Source organism: Melozone crissalis, unplaced genomic scaffold (assembly GCF_028551555.1).
Source record: "Melozone crissalis strain CALT ecotype California unplaced genomic scaffold, PUWL_Pcris_2 ptg000013l_1, whole genome shotgun sequence".
In the NCBI taxonomy this organism is placed as follows: Eukaryota; Metazoa; Chordata; class Aves; order Passeriformes; family Passerellidae; genus Melozone; species Melozone crissalis.
Window position 1 is genome coordinate 61,731,941 of NW_026535791.1, and position 16,491 is coordinate 61,748,431.

A 16,491-nucleotide genomic window follows, 5' to 3' on the forward strand; every position below is an offset into this window, starting at 1 on the left:
GTGCAATTTTTTTCCCTCTCAGCCCAATTCAAATAAAAAAATTTCAAACTAGGGACCTCTTTGGGAAGACTGCACTGCATAGCAATTCTTCTGAAGGTGGTTAGTTTTAATCCAGTTACCAAGAGCTACACTAATTCTATGTTTTTCATTTTAAGATAAATTCATTGAAAATCAAGATTTTTCTGCACACTGGAACTTTTGTCCCCTTTTTAAATGTACAGGCTGTTCCCAGCTAAATACAACAAAGGGGAGGCACCACCAACCTACTCAAATCCAACAAGATTCATGACAGATGCAGCCAGACAAGGGAAGCCCAAACTGGAGTCCCTGAACAAGAAAAAATTATCCCATTAAAACAACCACAATGCCAGATACTAGCGTGCTCATGGGGTGGAGAGATTTTATTGCAGCTCAGCAGTGCGTAAAGCTTCAAGCAGACCTCATTGCTAGTTAGTCACAGGGTAATGCAAACACACGGCACAACACTATAAAAACAATCTTGTGCAGAGCTGCCCCCATCTCACAGGACAATTTATGAAAAAATTAGGATGTCACACAATGCTGCATGCCCTACAGCATGTGAAATTATCTTTACCAGACAAACTTATAAGAAAAGTCATCAGCTGTACTTGGCTAGACATTTTCCCCATATCCTTCAACAATTTGTATTGCATTCATAAATTCACTGACTGTGCTGTCTCTCTCTCTCTCCCTGACCCATCTCAGCCTGGCCCAGAATGGACACCAGAATAACCTGCTATTGTTTCCAGGGTCACCACAACAAGTGTGCCCCCGCAATCCTTCATTCTTTTATTGCAAATGCACACTGTTTCCATGCCTGGTTCTTTCTTCCATCTGAGTCAGGAGAATGAATCATCAAAAATGCTATTGTCAAATGCTTTCTATGAATTATGTTCTGCACTGCAGTGGCTTGCTCTGCTCAGGATTCTCCAGTTTATTGGTATTTCTCTGTGGGATTGCTTTTTGAAATTACTAAACCAAAGTCTGATTATCCCCAAAAGGGGGCAGCCCATTTTAAGCCATTTTTAATGGGCATGAAATTGAAAGCAGAAGCCAGTTTGTCACATGACTGATGTCAAAAAGTAATATCACCATAGGTGTCCAGAAAATATTATTGGAAAAAAAAATGGAAGATGTATTATATATAGATATTATATAACTCAGCAATATCTGATTAACAGGATACCAGTAAGCTCCAGGAACACATGCACCAACACACAATACCTACTGCTCTATTTGTCAGTCTCACTTTGTTTCAAGGGCATTTGCTCACATCAGGAATCTGGGGTACAGAAGAGAAGGAAGTGTTGCTGATCTTTGGTGTACAAGTTTATGCTATTAATATTCTTTAGCAAGTACAGACAATTAAGAATTCTGTGTGGGTTTTGATCCCCTGACCCTGCCTGGGGTACAAACTGAAGGTGCTGAATGACCTAAGTGAACCAAAATCTGCACCTCCTATAAGCCACACATACACCAAAATTAGACATCCTTGCTCATTATTTTGATGTTGAACAACTAATATAAAAGACAAAAGTATTGTACAAAAAGCAGAGTATAGAGATTAAAACTAGATAGTTTAAGTCTAGAAATAAGGCACATGTTTTGAACAATGAGAGCTTATGAAATGAGAATTCCCATACAGCAGAAGCCAAACAACATCTGTGTATTAACTCTTCTTTGAAGCTACTATCTCTTTCTCAAGACTTTAAATTTTTAAGACTTTTTTTTAAGGTTGTGTGCCTGTGACAGGCAATTCATGTCACAAATAGAAAGTTATTTCAGTTATTTTCAATTTCATTGCTTTTCTCTCGAATAAGTAGTCCTCCAAAATTGCTCTGCAAAAGCTTGTATTAGATCCTTCATCATTTGCCCTGGCAGATCAAAGCTAGATGACTTTCTAGCAATACAAAGTCAGATGCAAGAATCCCTGGATCTCTTTCATGCTGAAAGTCAGACTAGAGGAACACAGCTCTTTTCCTTCTTACTGTCTATGACATGAAAGTCATGATCACCACCTTTTCTTATGTTCAACCAGGTACTTAAGCTAGGTCCTAATGAAAATATCATCCTAAACAATTCATTACTTATTTAAACAATATTAAATTTAGTGCGTCAGGAAAGAATTTAATTTCTTTATAAACTCCACCTATGCTACTTCTTTTTTATAATTACACAGAAACAGAATATATTATGAGAAAATAATTATATTGGCCCTCAGGAATGTAAAAATTGAAAAAAACAAAAGTGATACCATTTCCAGTATAATGACTGTAAGGAGACCAGAAAATGGCATAAAGTATATCCATTTTAATGACAAAGGTTGTAATGAGAAAAAGAAAAGTGAAAAACTAATCTGCTTCAGAAGTCTGCACGATCTGATCCTCCATCAATTATCTATTCCAATCATGTAGAAAAGAGTTTCTGTCTACAGAGCAAATCCACTCTGGTAGTTAATCCTGCTGTCTTGTAGTTCCCCCTGGAGACCTGAGGATACAAAGCATTATGTCCCTGGGTAGCACTGTGCAGCTACAGTTTAACAATTCACTCATCACATCCTTGCCATGTGTATCTCCGGGAAGAACAGGGACGACGACAATCCCACCCATTGATTTCATCCCGTGCTGATGCAGCAGGAGCCCAGCTTCCAGCCCTGCCTTACTCCTTTGCAGCTGAACCTACCAACACACTCCCGGCTCAGCAGGAGGCTGCAGCCACAGCTCCGGCTCTGCCTCACACCATCAGCTGACTAGTGAAATGCTCTAGGTCATGAACATTTGCAAACTAAACATCATAATGGGATCTCTGAATTACCAGATAATCACATTAAATCGCTTTTTCTGAAAATTACATACCTCAACTGATACAGAAATTAAAATGCAATAAATAGGATACAACCTTTCCCACCTGTGCAGGACTGCTGAACTATGAAATTCCCTTCACTGTTTAAAGTACCTAGTTTATAAAGGCCAGTAACTCTTCAACACATTTTGCTTTTATTTGTAGTCTGGTAAAGGCCTCTCTTTTTTCCTTGCAAACATGCCACTTTTGTGATCTCATTTCTTCTTTCATCTGCCTTTTGTCACACAGACCCTTTGAGTGTGACAGTGGTTGTAATTCCTTTCCATCTTTTTGTAGTTTTTCCTTTGGAATTAGCATCCCAGGTTATAGAAATAAAAAGTACCTCATATACTAACTTGAGCATGTCCACTTACTTATAGCTTGTGCATTTTATTCCTTTCCTACTAGGCATCTTCTTCATTTGGGCTTTCAATTATACAGAATTTCATCTCAGCAGAACTTTTTATTACATGGTGGTGAGATCAAATAGTAAACCACAGAAGATCTTTATAGACAGAGTACACTGCATTTAATATATGTGGGATATGAAAGGTTTTGTATATAAACAGCTTTTCAGCCCTAAGTAATATATTTCCAGCAAGGGTTTTTTACTGAACCAATATCTTCTCAATTATCTTCAGATCAACACAGTATTTCCTTAAAAACATCCATATGTAATTTAATATCATAATAACCTTTAAATGTAAAGCCTTTTCAAAGTAACTATTTAGCTTCTCATGGCCTATATTTATCAGAGAACATGATTCCAAAACAGATTTCAGACTACAGTATTCCTTGATGCAGAATAAATCTTCATATACTCACAGAAACACCACTTAAAGAATTTAGGAGACATTAGGAAACATTTTCCACCCAGAGGTAATTGCATTTAAAAAAAAAAAAAGAAGCAAAATGTTTTACTGATTTTGATTCAGTTACATGGAACCACAAAACAGCAGTAGATTTTTTTTAGTTACAGATGGAAAATTTTCTGCCATATCATTATTCCCATTATCCTGAGGTGGTCTATCCTCAAATATCACCATCAACCATGTCACTACTGCACTTTTTTCTTCTACTACTACTACTTCTACTTTTTTCTTCAACTACTGCATGTTCTTCTTCTTCCTCTCTGTACCTTCACTTCATATTTTAAGAAATAAGGTTTTGGCATCAGGAAAATTCTTTGTAATTCTTTGACTTTGTAAGCTTTTCTGCCCATGGAAGACCTTCAGTCCAAGACAACCTCTCCAGGAATTATATTTTCCTTAGTTAATTGTATTCATGTTAATACAACATTTAGCTATAAACATTTACATGAACACACATGGACCCACTCTCTGTAAAGTAGCCTTGTGCTGGCCACATGTGCCTCTCCAAATTGAGTGGGTTGGGGTTGAAGCTATGACAACATGTTTTCAGATGTGAATTTGCAACAAGGGAAGACACAGTTCAGCCTCTTCAAAAAAAAAAAAAGGCACACAAAATGCACTTTATTTGATCCATTTCTTCAAACAGAGTGTTTGAGCAGCTGAGGAACAGCTGGGACTGAAGCTCCAGCATGCTGCAGAGTGCCCCAGCTCCCTGCCCTGGCATTCTGTACCTGACACACACAAGCCTTGCCCAGCACAGATAACCTGACGGTGCTGGGGCCCACCCATGTCCCGTGGCATGCACAGGCCTATTGTTCTCACTCAGCTGCTTACAATCACTCATAAGTCTGTCAAGATTCATGAGCACTTCTCAAATACAATTGTGGGAACAGAAGTTCAACTTCCATGCCATTTTGCTCCATGACAAACAGTGCTGATCTTTAAAGCTTGGGGAAAAAAAAGAATATTTTTATGACCTCATTGCAGCTCTTCCTAGCTGTGACCCTGATGTTTGTGGAAAGAGCAAAGAATCACATGCCATACATCTTACTAATCCATTCAGTTCTTGTGTTAGGAATCATCCATAAATAGCTACTGCTCATAGAAAATACTTGTGCCCCTAAGGCTGGGTGCTAGGCTGCAACCAGAAAGCTCCTAACCAGTATTGCTCTTGGTATGTATGCCTATGGCATTAGTATGTATTTCTCTTCCATCAAGGTTAGTCAGTATCTTTTATACAGATGATTTAATAAGCAAAATGTTCTGAGCAGAGGTATCAGCCAGGTGAACAGTTCTCCCAGGTAAGTGTGCAATGCCTGCTGGTGGGCAGGTCATTGGAATACAGACACACAGAGCAGCAGCACTCTTGGCTTCTCAGTAAGGACACTGATAGTCCTGGCTACACATGAGACAGCCACAGCCAAGTTCATTCTTCTGGCAAGATACAGAAGACTATCTTGCCAGAAAAATGAGATAAGATAGTAAGTTGTAGACTGTATCACTAAAAGACCCAAGACACAAGACTAAGAGAACATTACACTAAGCTCCAGTTGAACAGCACAGTCCTTTATCAGATACCTTCAGTCCAGCTGTAAAACAGCAGGGCACAGCTCAGCACAAACTGGGGGGAGCAAAAGAAAGCAACTAGATCTTCTTTTTAAACCTGATGGCAAATTATCAGTTCTCATAAGAAATTCAATTTGGGGCGAAAACTGGGGAGAAAGGATATTTTAAGGCATCACTTCACAGAGGAGAAAGAGAGAGTTCTACCAATGTTACAAACAGTTCCAATGTGTAAGTGTTGCTGCAATTGCTGGAGAATATGGACTGTGCATGTTGTAGGCTGCTGCCACTGGTAAACTGAAACAGATATTGAACAAAAACACAGACTAGGATTTCAATGCAGTAACTGAAACAGGGATAGGGTGGGGAAGGATGTATTTTTATGATCACAGGCAAAAAAGCGTAAATTTGTTCTTGAGGACAAACATGGAGGGACACACTTTCTATTTTGATTTTTATAAATTAAAAAAACCCAACTATTTGAAAAAGAATTTATCATCACAGTATAAAAAAGATTCTCACTGAGAACGACACCTGAAATTTGGTTATGCATTTGCTCTTGGGTACTTATCAAATTTTGTATTTAATGGTGTCATCAGCACAGTCCAGTGGATAAAAGAGCAGCTTGAGACTCATTGATAATACCCCTGGCTCTGTTTCTAGGTGATCTGGGCATGTAATTTCAACGTCCTCTGCAAAGCAAGCCAGCTTCATTATTTTCAATTTTAGTAGGATAGAAGCATAAATTGTTCCAGTGGTCAAAAGTGGGAGAGAAATGGAACGTACAATTACTAACTGTAATAATTGTATATGAAATACCTGGATTCAACTGAGGAGCATTTTCCACTGCTTTAGCAAAAAGGTGAAAAACATGCAGGTTAACATTAACTGTTTTAAATGCAAAACATTTTCATGCATTACTCTCAGCCCTGTCAGTAGTGAACAGCATTAACAAAAACTGAACAGATACAGCTGTAGTTAAATGCAATGGACTTTCTAAAGATCTAACTTCTAAATTCTAGTTCTTGAGATGGGAGTAGAACCTCATTAAGATCCCTTGGGCTCATCATGATATCCAATTTGTAACTCTGAAATTGGTTTTTCTTTCTGTCACCAAACATTTCAACATTAAGACATTTCAATATAATCTTAAACAATCACAGCTCTGAAGAGAGCCACAAAATTCTTTCATAGGTAAGCAATATGAACACAGTCATGGGAAAACTCTCTACTAAGGTTTTCATACAACCTCTGTCAAGCAGAATGCAGAATCTCCTCTAGCCCAACATAAAAATTTCATCTTTGTCCCTTACTGCATTTAGTCAATTCAGAAACCTTGCCTCAGTTGGGCACTTACATTCATCTGCTCTGGTTACAGGCCAAAAAACAGAGAACAGAAGGAATAATAAGTCAGATTCCTGGTCTCTTTGTCCTGGGTATTTAGGAAGGCTCAAGAAACATGGTAAGAGAGCAACAGGAGAGGGGAGTACAGACATCCCTTAAGTTCCAAAGCATGACCTTCCCTGCTTTCATTCCTGCCAGTAAAAACTTGAACATAAAACCAATTCTTTGATATAATATCTGAGTAGAGCAAAAGACAACATTAAGTTTTATGAATATTCAGAGGCCTGAAAGAAGCCCCAAAGTTCTCTAAACAAATAGAGGTCCTCTTGGAAATGGCCATAAATTGCACAAAAAACCACCCTGAACTGAAGCAATGTTTTTTATATGACAGGAGTCTCTAAGAGTTCAGATCTGAAAAATACAAGTCTTCGAAAATCATAGACCTTCTTAACTAGAATTTATTTTTACATAATGTTTGTACTGTTACTAATATTCCAGTGGTGAGTTTACCTCACTGTTACAAAGACAAACCTTGCTTGCTCAGTTTCACCGTCCAGACAGTGCATTTCATCAGGCTGGCATTGGCTACACTGAAGAATTCCTTCCCCTGTGATGAACCAGAACAGGTACAAAAACAGAGCAAGCAAAACTGGGCCAGCTCTCTTTGGTGAATCAAGCAGATAGTGAACTTGGGTTCCATTTTTTCTAATCCTTTACTGTCATGACATTATCTAACCCCTTTTCTCCCTCTTAACAGCAATATAATGTACATGTGCAAAATACTTCTCTATCCTTAGTACTGTCATTACATCTCTAAGAGCCACAGCAGCTCACTAAAACCTCACTCAGGGTACACTACAGCTTGCACCCACTTTACTAACACCATCAGATCCCTTTGCATCAGATAGCTTTTCTCTTTCTTAGATTTACTGTGGAAAACTGATATTGTTACCATCTATGTCATCAATAAAGTGCTAAATAGTCACTGCTAATAACCAGTTCTTACAGGATCCTACAGAAAGGTACACACTCAGTGAGGATTACCCATTTACAGTCATGTTTCATAGCCTGTCTGCCAGCTTTTAGTCCATTTAAGAAGCATCAAATTGATTTCATTTCAGTCTAGTCACTTGATCAAAAAATCATGCCTCACAGAAGCATATTATATATTACTTCAACACAATGGCATTGATCGAACTGTTTTTGTTATCTCTCAAAAAAGAGAATAAAGAAAGGAATAAAAAGGCAGGTTGATAAAATCTATTTTCCAAAAATCACGGGTGACTAGACTTAAAGAATGATAGGAAGCTTAAATGTAGCCCAGTGAGAGAATTTCTTTCATTTTTTCCAGGACCAGAGCCAAATTGATAGGCTTCCAATTATCCAGAAGATTCCTCTTGAAAGCATTGGTGACAAATTTCCAAGTTCACTGTAATTTTTCCATGTTTCAAAGCATACTGAAAAATTCAAGCTTCATAACCCAAAGAACTCTACAGTGAATTCTGTAAAAACTTGTGGGTATTAGTTGTCAGGTCCAGATGTTTAAATAAGCCAAACAGTAGCACAAGAGCAGCTCCCACAGCAGAGATGGAGGAGCTGTTTTGTGCTTTACCATCACCACCAGCTGAGATACAGTCTAGTACTTTATCCTCTACTGACACCTGAAGAAAAGGTGATTCAATGAATACTTTCCCTAATTCTAATAGACATTTTTCAACCAAAAACAGCCCACTCTTTTTTCAGACTCCTTTTGTTCTTAGTAGGCTTCTTTAAAATAAAAAAAAAAAAAAGAAAGGCAAGAAAAAGGTATTTCATCCATTATTCCGTTCACCATTGAGATTTCTGTGTGCCTTTATCAATTTCTTAAAGTACTTAACTTTTATTTTATAGAAGATTCATACTCCTACTGTCTCACTTGGGGATTTCCACAGCAATAATTTTCCTCTGTTGGGTTTCCTTTGTCTTTTTGGTCATCAAGTCTAACATTCTTAGACAGGAAAAAGCTGGTTTATCATTTTTATTTGTCTTGAAACTCATTTTCAGTACTATAAAACTGGTCACTTTCATAAACCAGTGAGAACAGGGACTTAAATATATTTATTATAGGAAAACTGAATAAAATCATGATCACTTATGCCTAATTAGCTACTTATTAGTGTTTTGCATGCCATGTAGAGAAGCACTGCAGGACAGAAAAAGCTGTGGCACTGCTGACTACAGCGACCACGACACTCAGTAGAGAACCTCTCTGTCACAGAAAATCCTTGTGTGAGTCCCCCAGAGTTCTGTTCTCTGCTGCAGAAAAAATCACCCAAGAGAGGCTGCTGGCTCATGGCACAGATGGGGGCTCCTTGCAGGCCACCCCACTCAGCCCCTCGAGGAGCAGCAGCACAGACCAGATGGCTCCAGGCTCACCCTGCAGCACCCTGAACCACAAGTTCCCTCAGAACTGGCTTTGTAATGTCCCTCTGACGCACAGCAGAGCAATTCTGCCTGCAGCCCCCATCCAGGGATAGTTAAGGACATCTCCATTGGATTTAGGGATATTTACTTGGCTCTGGCCAGCTGAGATACAAACTAGACAGCAACTTGAACAGCATTTCCAAGATCAGATACCAAAACACAAATTCAAGAACAGGACACAAAATTCAATGAGTATTATATGCAGATCAAGTGAGGAAAAGATTCTTTATCAGTGTGTGTAAGGCTTTATGGTAGAAAGACTGTATTTATTAATGGTAGTTTAGTATTTATACCATGCCCCAGGACTATTCTTTCTGCTGTGCAAAGATCAAAAAAAGCCTTTTTACTTTAGAAAGAAAAAAGTAATTTTCTAATTTTCTAGATGTCAATGGACTGTGTTTTCTGTTCTTCTGCAATAGCTATTCTCTGAAAGCTTAAACGGATTGCTCTTTAACCATAATGTTGTTAAAGAAATGCCAGGAAGTTTATTCATGGTTTATTAATACTGCAGAGGGCCCAATGCAGCAAGATGTCCAGACTTCCAAAAAACAGGCTTGCCAACCATCCCCTTGGCCAGTTTCCAATCAAGGAAGAACATTATAGCCAAGCTGCAGCTACAATGACTTCAGAATTTGTTGAAAAAATAAAAAGTAGAATGATCCAATACACAAAGTCTTACTCCAATTTTATACACACACACAAAAAAAAAAAAAGGTCCCAAAATGCCACCCACATTTTATTTGCACCACCACATAAAGTCCAGACAAGGTCTGTAAGAATATGTTTTCCCCAAATGATTTTTCAGAATTCAGGTTGGTGTCCTGACACCAAAAGGCAAAGCCCCTAACCAACTGCAGTACATTTCTTAATTCTACCATATGCTTTCTTTCCCTGCAGAATATTGATAATTCTGTCATCTGGGTTCCTCTTATCTTTTTGATAAATGAGGCTATTGCCTTCCTAAGTCATTAAGGCATTTAACCTCTCCTTTACATTTGAAACACATATCTGATATACAAAATAATTATGAAGCCCTTCACTAGAAAACTATTTTGGCCAACACCAACTAAACTTAGGTTTGCAGTTTCTGAGATCTTTTCAGATTGCTCTCTAACAAGATTACCTGCATTTCCTCCATCAGGGCCAAACATGTTTTCTTTTCAAGGTTAGTGTTTGCAGATTTTTGCTCATCTCTGGAGCATTACAGTATGAAAAAGGGGTTGTAAAGTGATAGTTTTCCCATGAAAAATAGCTCAGCTTCTTCTGAAGGCACATTCCACTATTGATCAGTCACTTTGCTCTCTATGAAAATTAATGACTATGATAAATAGAAGTGTGCTGTTGTATTCCTTTATAGATACAGGATCCCAGCACAAGGTCCAGAAACAGACTCCCAAGGCATTGCAAGGCTGTCCCTCAGCAGGGTTTGGGGAGGGAGAGGGCAGGGATTCCACCACATCCTTTCCCAAGCATTCAGCTCCTGCCACCAGGCAATGCCTCCTCACCTCTTACTCCTCTGTATTCCAGAAATGAAAGCAGAGACATTTCAGATGGGATTGCTGTCCCAGTTGTTTCAACCCTTTCTAAAGGAAAAAAATTCCTTTATAATAAAAAGTTGCCCACAAAAGGGTGGCTATTCAGTATTTCTGGTGGATGAAAACATCTGTCATTACATGACACTCAGGCAGCCTTTTTTCTTTTTCATAATATATGCAATATTAGGAATAATGAGTTTACCAGGACTCCAAGTCCTATAAACACAAAGTGTTGGTTTTTTTTTTAGAGCATTCTCAAATGCAGAACTACTTCAATAATACAATTTAAATCCAAGGATTATGTATCAGTGTTTCTTCTGTAATTCTTTTTCTTCAAAAACAAAAAATTACTTTATCAAACTGCACAATCACAGGGAAAAATCTGAGAGCCTGACAGGCAGAAGCCATTCACTTTTCATGGTGCACTGTTCCTCACCATCTCAGTGCCAAAACATTTCTGCAGAGCTGACACAGGGGAACTTGAGGTAAAATCCCTAAGATTTATGTTAAGCAAGAGTTTGAGTATCAGGTGACAGTTATTCTTAAGTCTTCCTAATGAGGTCATAATGAATTTTGTTTTCAAACACAGTGTTTCTGATTCCAAAACTTAACTTTTAAAGAATCTGATGGGTTTTAGACTTCATTTTAACATATATTTCTAGATGTTTTAAGGTTCTTTTAAGGCGGCAAATACCTTTGAATATGTACCCAGCTCTCCTGACATGCAAGATGAAACAATTGTTCAGTAAATCTTGTCATTTAGCTCACTGGTATTGGGATTTCACTTCAGGTTTTGGCTTAACAAAACCAGGGATCCATCCTAAGAGTGGATCTAGCACCTAGAAAGAGGACTTTTCTGCCCCTCTACTTTGCTCTCATGTGACCCCACCTGGAGCACTGCATCCAGCACAGGAAGAACAGGGACCTTTTGGAGCAAGTCCAGAGGAAGGCCACAGAGAAGCCTGGAACATTTCTCCAATTAAAAAAGGCTGAGAGAGTTGGGGTTCCAGTAACTAAAGGGGTTACAGCAGAGCTGGAGAGGGAATTTTTACAAGGGCTTGTAGTGATAGGACAAGCAGGAATGACTTTAAATCATTCTTTTAAATTCAAAGAGGGCAGGTTTAGATCAGTTCTTAAGAAAAAAATCTTTAGTGTGAGGGTGGTGAGGCACTGCACAGGTTCCCCAGAGAAGCTCTGGCTGACCCAGCCCTGGAACTGTTCAAGGCCAGGATCAATGGGGCTCTGAGCAGCCTGGTCTAGTGAAAGGTTCCCTGCTTGGTAAGGGCTTGAAATGAGATGATCTTTAAGGTCCCTTCCAACCCACACCATTCTATGATTCTGTAACTTTACAATATGGCTTATTTATTCAGTGATACCAAGGAGACAGCCTTAGCAGTTTTTGCATAGTTCTCCTATAATGCACATGGACTTTGGGATTTTTTTTTTAAAGTACCAGTAAATAGCAGTCCTAAACAATGCAATATTACTTCATACTGTTAAACACCAGTTCAGGTACTATGTGTTTTGTTTTCTACATTCTACTCTAGGCTGTTATGAAAACATAAACAAACTTAAAACATTTGTTGCTATTTGTGCTATGTATAGCTCTACTCAGCCCAGAGTCTTTTTCCCCTGTTCATTACTTCTATCTGGAACTGGGAAACTTTTATTGAAGCAGTATTGTTTTTCATTTGGGAAAAAAAAAGAAGGCAAGAAAAAATGAAGTATTTAAAAGTCTCACATTTTACAGAGTACATAACACCCAGTTATAAATATGCTACAATCAGCACACTACAAATTTTATGTAGAAAGAAACAGATGATGGTGGAATTCAGTTCGTGCTAAGAAAACAGGAACAGGGCTTAGAAGAATGCTTACATCTGTCCCTAATTTGCTTGCACATAAACCCACGGTAATCTGCTTTATTGCCAAAGTCATATAAAGAAATTGAGCACCAAGCAGCATAGGTAATCTTCAACTGGAGGCCCTCCAGCCTAATTAGACACAAATGCCCAGAAGGCCAGAGACTGAAATATGGCATGTAGATTTTGAAATATATGAAGAGACAGAACAGTCTCATTAGCAGCCATCCGGGTGCGTGCTTAAGCCTCTGAAGTTCCTTTTCTGACTGAGGGAAGGAGCAAGCCATGTCCATGCCCGAGGCTATGCACAAGGAAAGCATCCTGCTCCTTTTGGAAATGGCCCTGATCTCCCAACCCCCACCCCAGCACGCTCCTCCTGGGCTTTGTGCGACTCTTGGCAACTCCTTTGTACAGACATACCCACAGTCAGCCAGCTGATTTAGTGTCAATAACGCTGGAAAGCCAAAACATTATAAGTCATTGAAAAAATAAGACAAAGAAGCAATTCTGTGGATAGTTTATAGAGATATTGGTTCGTTATTCACTATTTAGTAGATACATTTCTCTTTAAGAAAGTTAGTCATGGAGTTTTGCCAAAAGCCATTTTCAAAGTGATAATTTTCCTTATTTCAAACCACTAAATGCTTTTATTTTTATTGCATCAATTATTGTTGGCTACTTTCTGACTACAATCTTGTCTCTCTTCGATTTCATTTATGCATCTATTTTATAGAACAATGAAAAACTATGAGTGAATTAAAGAAATAGACAGAGGAGAAGTCCATGACAATTTTAAGGCAGAATGGCTGTGGCAGAAAAGGCTCTGTGCAGAAATGACCTCCATGTTGCAGATTTCAGGCACTTTCAGGGACTATCTATTTTTGGAACCATAATAGCTGCACCTAACTAACCAGAGGGTGTGATAGAAATGTTTTTATCAAGTTATCTCCATCTAAGTTATTTGGAGGAACAATGCAAGGCAACACATTATTTCCTTTTTCAATTGAATTTTTACATTATCAGGAAATATCACACTGGCCACAAAACTATAAACAACTTTTGGTTTTAGTAACGTAAAAGGAGCTTTGTGCTTCTTTTCTTCTTCTGCAAACACAACACAAAGGAAACACAGGGGCCCAGAAATCTTGTGTGCAATAAAAAATCGTGGATAAAGCCTTCTGTTAATTGACATTCAAGGTCAATTTGTACCTTTGCTTGTGATACTGTTGTTGTATCAGTGCCTGAGATCACCAACCAGCCCCATTCTCTTGATAAATTTTATGGGAAGAGCATCTGACATCTAACCTTAGTAGCAAGCACCACTGAAGTGTTACTATTACAAAACAAATAGGCAAATGTTAACTGGGGATAATTTTTTAAAGAACTTTTCCTAAAGATTATTTTTAATGTTTTTTGCATTTGTAAAGGTCCTGTTTGGGATTTTTTTTAAGAATATGTACCAGGATATGCGCTGCTCTCTTTTGAGAGAACGCTGTGCCTTAGATTTGAGTTTCAAGGAAAGAAAATAAAGCAGTAAGAAAGGATTTACTTGGCCGCAACGTGGCAAGCCTTGCAGTACATCCCATGGCCGTGTGACCGCATCCAGCGGCGCAAACCGGGGGATGCCCCTCGGGCAGGGGCCCGCAGCCCGCCGGGGGAGCGGAGCCTTGGCCCGCGGGCCTGTCTGCCTCCGGGCCACGCGCAGACAGACAGACATACAGACAGACAGACAGACAGACATGAGCTCACCGCCCACGCAGGAGCCAGCTCTGCTCGGGAGCCCCACGGCCTCGCCACAGAAAGCCGTGCCCAGCCGGGTGCGTCTGTGCCCGGCTCAGGCAGCCGAGCTCAGGCGGCAGGATCCTCCCCGACGTACCGGGATCCTGCACAGAGCGCCGGGAGGGAGCGCACGGACCCGGCACCGCCACTGCCCCGCCGGCCCGGGGGGACACGGCACCAGCGAGGCCCAGCCTTCGCTAAGGACAAATGTAAACAAGAAGAAATAAAGGGGGAAGCGGGCAAGCCTTGGCTGGTTGAAGCGCATGGAAGGGCAGATGGCACCTGTGTGGGCCCAGGCCTAGGCTAGAGCCAAGCGGCCCCGAGGGCACACGCAGGGGCGGCTGTCTGGGGCTGTGGGGATGTCCAGCCAAGCCAAGCCAAGCCAAGAGGAGGCCGTCGGCGAAGCCAAGCGCAGTGGCAGAGGCTGGGAAAGGAGATGCCCCGGGCGGGCAGGGTGCCGGAGGCGGAGGGCAGTGAGGGGGAAGCCTGCGAGCCCCGGCCCCAGGGAAGCAGGGCTCTGCTCTGAGCTGGGGAGCTGCACCCTCGCTGAGGCAGGTGCGCCATGCACGGCCCGGTGCCTGACCCCAGAGCTGCCCCGGGGACCCTGCATCGCCCCGACCCCGCCACGGGCAGCACCCCCCTTACCTTCCGCTGCGGGCGGGGCCGCTGCTGGCCCGCTCCCCCGGCTGCTCCTGCCAGGGGCGGCGGGGCCGGCCCGGGGACCCCGCGGGGCAGGGGCGGCCGGACCAGCCCGGCCGGGCCCAGCCCGGCGAGGCGGCGAGGCGCGCCCGGGGCCGGCGGCGGCGCGGAGCCGAGCGGGGAAACCCGGGCTCTCCCGGCTCCCCCGGCCGCCTGGCACCTGTTGCCAGGGAAACCCAGGTGTCTCCTCATCCGCGGCCATCCCCGGCGCAGCGGCGGGGGCGAGGGGCGCGGGGGCGGCGGCGCTTGCGGCGCGGGGGAGGCGGCGGAAATTTAACAAGCAGCTTTTTCTGCTGGGAGCGTGTCTTTGGGCAGGTTTCTCCCAGTTTTGGGCACGATAAACCTGCTCGTCTGTTAAGCTAGGGCCTGTTTGAGAAGGAGTAATTGTGATTTGGGCAGGAATTGCCAGTCCCTGCGAGCCTAGAGAGGCTCCTGTCTCCTGGCCTTGTTTGCAGGACTCTGTGGAACAGGTGGAGAAATCATGAGCAGATTTCCTTTGGCTTCCTGACAGTGGAGAGCGATGTCATTGCATTGACTGGTTCAGCAGCAGTTCTGTATGTAGCATAAGGGCATGCCAGTCTGGAGAAGATCACAGAAATTACGCCACTCAAAAATTGCCTCCGTTCCCTTCCTTGCAGTTGGCAACTAATCAGTTCCAAGAATTTGAGGGAGGCTGTGTATTAAGGTAACTCTGCAGCTAGCTGGGCTTGCCAGCACCCACTCACCCTTAAGACTGACCCTTTGTGCCACCTCTGGCTCTCTCTGACTGAAGACCTATCCTTTGCATCTTTCTTCTGCAACATAAAGGGTCAATCTCTCCATTTGGATCCTTGTGGAACTTCTTTATTTCCAACATCTTGTAGTACTCTGCCTATAAACTAAAATACTGTCTTACAATAAAAGTTAATTTGACATTTTCTGATTGGATATTCATTACAATTAATTTTCTTATAAGTACTTGATATTATCTTTTCTTACCCCAGGAGAAGTTTGAAGTTGTTTTTTATATTTTCTGCTTCAAAAACCAAAAAAGAAGCATGACTGTATATAATTTTGATATGTTAATAAACAAGAAATGTATATGATTTTATTCCATTTAATATATCAAGACCTGACAGACAGATGGATTGCCTCTGCATAGGCCATGTTCTGGCACTGGGGGCCCAACAGTAGATATTACAATCCCATATTCTTCTGCCAATAATACTGGGGAGAACCTGACACTGGGCAATAGGCATTTCTGCCCTATAGAACTTTTAATCCCATTAAAAATCACCAGGCAGTGGCTGGCTTTCCCTTATCTCAGGAAAATCACATCTGGTTTCAGCATGTATGCCCTCTCTCCCACATGGCTGGGCTGGCATCTCTTCTGAAACTCCAGACCTGTCCTATCCTAACAAAAAACTGCTCATAGAGGCAGTGCTGCTGTTGTCTTGTAAGGGAAGCAATTCGGTCAAATTAGAGAGAGAAGGATATTTTGTTTCCAGATACATTCTCCTGCAGCAGTTGCTA

General features: G+C 41.3%; 1 long non-coding RNA gene across 1 annotated transcript in view; it reads right to left on the minus strand.

Annotated features, from left to right (window-relative positions):
* Positions 1 to 14,999, minus strand: part of LOC128934434 (uncharacterized) — a 147,164-nt gene extending 132,165 nt beyond the window's left edge. The window contains exon 1 of the long non-coding RNA XR_008482856.1: positions 14,926 to 14,999. This is a non-coding gene — a long non-coding RNA (uncharacterized LOC128934434). The remainder of the gene's footprint in view (positions 1 to 14,925) is intronic.
* Between the last annotated feature and the right edge of the window lie 1,492 nt (positions 15,000 to 16,491).